Source organism: Engystomops pustulosus, chromosome 6 (assembly GCF_040894005.1).
Source record: "Engystomops pustulosus chromosome 6, aEngPut4.maternal, whole genome shotgun sequence".
In the NCBI taxonomy this organism is placed as follows: Eukaryota; Metazoa; Chordata; class Amphibia; order Anura; family Leptodactylidae; genus Engystomops; species Engystomops pustulosus.
Genome location: NC_092416.1, coordinates 21396326 through 21401509, shown reverse-complemented (window position 1 = coordinate 21401509; position 5184 = coordinate 21396326).

Genomic DNA, 5184 nt, shown 5'->3' with positions numbered 1-5184 from the left:
GGGTCCTTACATTTATTCTTTTTCGCTCCCTCTCCCAAGGGGCTCTCTCATTCCACCAATCCCGGGCAGCCTCAGACGCCGTCAGCGCTGTCATTGGCCCTTGGCTTTTGAGAGATGCTTTTGCTGGTTGCAGCTGATTTAGTGCTGAGAGTGCGGAGGAGATGCGGGAAAAATTTTATATCCCTCTTCCCAATGAACTGATCCCATCTCTAAGGCTGTTCACCTCCTTCTACCCCACCCAAATATGGGATAAATGTGCACTGCATAATACATCATTTGTAAAATCACTAAATGTATTGTAAGGGAAGGATGAGTTGTGCCAGGTAACACACTTAGCTCTGCTATACGGGAGTGACCTGCGCTGCTTTGGCTGAGGCTGTAGCGCCTGGCACTGCTATATCTTACAGGTGTGCTCATGGAAACCTGGAAAACCTGGACACCGGCCATGCCGCACCTGATATGCCATGCTACCCATAACATGTTTAGCTCTGCTGCACCTGATATGCCATGCTACCCATAACATGTTCAGCTCTGCTGTATCTGACATGCCATGCCATGCTACCCATAACATATTCAGCTCTGCTGTATCTGACATGCCATGCCACGCTACCCATAACATGTCCAGCTCTATTGCACCTGATATGCCATGCTACCCATAACATGTCCAGCTCTATTGCACCTGATATGCCATGCTACCATAACATGGCCAGCTCTGCTGCACCTGATATGCCATGCTACCATAACATGGCCAGCTCTGCTGCATCTGATATGCCATGCTACCCATAACATGGCCAGCTCTGCTGCACCTGATATGCCATGCTACCCATAACATGTCCAGCTCTATTGCACCTGATATGCCATGCTACCCATAACATGGCCAGCTCTGCTGCACCTGATATGCTATGCTACCCATAACATGTCCAGCTCTATTGCACCTGATATGCCATGCTACCCATAACATGTCTAGCTCTGCTGCACCTGATATGCTATGCTACCCATAACATGTTCAGCTCTGCTGCATCTGATATGCCATGCCACCCATAACATGTCCAGCTCTGCTGCATCTGATATGCTATGCTACCATAACATGGCCAGTTCTGCTGCATATGATATGCCATGCTACCCATAACATGGCCAGCTCTGCTGCACCTGATATGCCATGCTACCCATAACATGGCCAGCTCTATTGCACCTGATATGCCATGCTACCCATAACATGGCCAGCTCTGCTGCACCTGATATGCTATGCTACCCATAACATGTCCAGCTCTATTGCACCTGATATGCCATGCTACCCATAACATGTCCAGCTCTGCTGCACCTGATATGCCATGCTACCCATAACATGTCCAGCTCTATTGCACCTGATATGCCATGCTACCATAACATGTCCAGCTCTGCTGCATCTGACAACCTAGAAGCATCCACAATGACAAACTCCTCCACGCTGCATCACCATGTACAGCACGTCTGCACTAGACATGTTCATCCCCAACTCAATTTACATCCTTGGTCCTGATGCAAACTCCGCTCTCCTACACATATTTCACTTACCCTGCAGCACCTTACATACTTGGCTCTGCTATTGTAATAAACTTCACCCACCTGAACTCTGGGGCACCAGACACACTCAGCTCCGCCACATCTGACATCATAGCTGCTGCCCCATTGACAAACTCAACTCTTTTGCATAAGACGTTCTCAGCTCTGCTGCTCCTGACTTACTGACATTTCATATGACATTTTTGGGCCCCACTACATTGACATGCTCCCAGCTTCATATGACAGTCTCATCTCTGCTGCATTGGCAAACTGAGCGCTGCTGCATCTTTCAATATGTAATGTGACAATGTTGGAGCAGCTATGGTGACAAACCCGGCTCTACTGCACCATGGCAGCTATTGCACCGAACGCACCCAGCTGCACCGGTCATGTCCTGCTGCAGTGACAAACTCCCCTTGGCCACAGGCATATATTCAGCTCTGCTGCACCTCATTGGACAGTCTAGGTTCTGCTGCATTGACAGACTCAGCACTGCTACATCCGTATCCTGACCACATGTCCTCATGTGACCCATCCCTACACTGGCATCTATCCCAACACTCCACATTCCTACATTCCCCTCTGATGCCAGGACCGTACACCTGCATCCGTGCCCCGGAGCCGAGCATCCCTCCACCATCCCTCTGGGAGACCCTCCCTCTTTATACGGATGAGCCAGCCCACCACTCACACTAATGGCTGCTGGATATTCCGGGATTTCCTGGGATATTCCCAGCACATTCACTCTATGAATCACTCATTGATGCCGCCATGGCGCTGCCCATCGCCTGCCCAGCTTGTCACTGACCCCAAATAATTTGTATCATTTATATACCTCTGCGTGTCAGTCTATACTGCATTATTGCTTTATATTCATGATGCAGGAGGCTCAGGATGGTAAAAAAATGTGGTTTTCTATTCTAGTAACATGATGTAGGATTAGGAAGGATTCTGGGAAAGCAGAAAAGCAGTAAATATTGGACTTATTCCCTCCGGAATCTGAGGATTTTGATTGACGGGACAATCTAGAACACATTGGGGCACATTTACTTACCCGGTCCTGTCGCGATCCATCGGCGCGTTCTCCATCGAGGATTCGGGTTCTGCCGGTGATTCACTAAGGTCTTGCGCCCGGTGTCGCTGCTGCGCCGAGGTCCGCCGGAGTTCACCATCCTATTCCTGGTGCATGTAACTGCGTGTCAAGCATTTTTTTTTTTTAAATACCATGGTTTTTCCGAATCTGTCGGGTTTTCCGACGGCCACGCCCCCGATTTCTGTCGCATGCATGGCGGCGCCCAGAGCCGGATCATCATTGGCGCTATTGGAGCGCTAGCGCTGGGCCCCCGGATCCGGATTTATTGATTGGGGGCCCCCGGCCTGGCGCTCCAATAGCGCTAATGTTCAGTCTCCTGCTGGGCCCACCGACCCTCTATTCGGCAGTCGGGCAGGGGCCTCAGTCCGTCCGGACCGGAAGCTCCTGCCCGTCACTATATAGTGCTCGATGCGGCCGTTTCCAGCCACTCGAGCACTATTACTGGAGCGATGTGGCCGGAAGACAACCCCGGCGCACATCGCTCCAGGAGCTAGGCTGCGCGGCCGCGCGATGACGTCATCACGCGGCCGCGCACCCCTTCCTGCCCGGACGCGGCAAGAACATAGAAGCAGCGGAGCCAGAGGTGAGTATAAGGTTTTTTTTTAATCAAACAGCAGTAAAAACATGGTGGGGGCTTATTGTATAAAAGCATTCATTAGGGGTGAGGGGTGGTCGGCGGGAAGAACATGAAATCATTTATTGTGGTGGGCAGCATATTATATAATTCATTTTGGGGGGCAGCATATCAAATATTCATTGTGGGGGGCAGCCTATTATATAATTTAGTATTAGTATTCCAATATTCATTATATTATATTAAATTCATAAAGATCACAAATAGTTCACAAGGCGAGGGGGGGGGCACTATATTAGATAATTGATTGATTGGGGCAGTACATTAAGTAAATGTATTTTAAACAATTACTTGAGGTGACCAGCATCTACAATTCATGGGGCACCACTGTATATTAGAGAGGGCTATAAATAGGTAAATTAATTAATTAAAGGGGGCAATAAAAATTAAGTCATTAATTGGGGGGCAACATTTATACCACATATACTTGTGTATAAACCGAGTTTTTCCAGCACAAAAAATGTTCTGAAAAACCTCACCTCGGCTTATACACAAGTCAATTAAAAAAAATAAACGTAATACTCACCTTCCAGCGCCCAGATCCTTGGCGCATCTCCTGATCCTCAGCACGGCTCCTATTCTTTCTTCTCTAGCCATCAGAGTTGCGTCTATGCGACCTGCCGGCCGGCGCACACTATGATGCGGAAGTGTCGGCGCATCATAGTGTGCACCGGCCAGCAGATCGCATGGACGTGACTCTGACGGCTGTTACAGCAAATAGAAGAAAGAAAAGGAGCCGCACCGAGGATTGGGAGTGAGTGAGTATCGGCGGACGGTGAGTATTAGGTTTTTTTTTTATGTGCTTGGCATACAGGGGGCTGGCTGTATACTATATGGGGCTGGTTGGCTGTATACTACATGGGGCTGGCTGTATACTACATGGGGCTGGTTGTATACTACAGGGGGCTGGCTCTATACTACAGGGGGCTGGCTCTATACTACAGGGGGTTGGCTGGATGTATACTACATGGGGGCTGGCTGTATACTACATGGGGCTGGCTCTATACTACAGGGGGCTGGCTCTATACTACAGGGGGCTGGCTCTATACTACAGGGGGCTGGCTCTATACTACAGGGGGCTGGCTCTATACTACAGGGGGTTGGCTGGATGTATACTACATGGGGACTGGCTGCATACTACATGGGGGCTGGCTGTATACTACATGGGGCTGGTTGTATACTACAGGGGGCTGGCTCTATACTACAGGGGGTTGGCTGGATGTATACTACATGGACTGGCTGCATACTACATGGGGGCTGGCTGCTTACTACATGGGGGCTGGCTGCTTACTACATGGGGGCTGGCTGCTTACTACATGGGGGCTGGCTGCATACTACATGGGGGCTGGCTGTATACTACATGGGGCTGGTTGTATACTACAGGGGGCTGGCTCTATACTACAGGGGGTTGGCTGGATGTATACTACATGGGGACTGGCTGCATACTACATGGGGGCTGGCTGCTTACTACATGGGGGCTGGCTGCTTACTACATGGGGGCTGGCTGCTTACTACATGGGGGCTGGCTGTATACTACATGGGGGCTGGCTGTATACTACATGGGGGCTGGCTGTATACTACATGGGGCTGGCTGTATACTACATGGGGACTGGCTGTATACTATATGGGGACTGGCTGTATACTACATGGGGACTGGCTGTATACTACTGGGGGCTGGCTGGCTGTATAATACAGGTAGTTGGCTGGATGTATACTACATGGGGGCTGTCTGGCTGTAAACTAGCTGGGGGCTGGCTGTATACTATATGCTGTATATATGATATATGTGGGGGCACATTGTGGACAGTTGTGGTGTGAGGGGTATATATGATATATGTAAGGGGACAGTGTGGTCAGTTGTGGTGTGAGGGGTATATATGATATATGTGTGGGTACAGTGTGGTCAGTTGTGGTG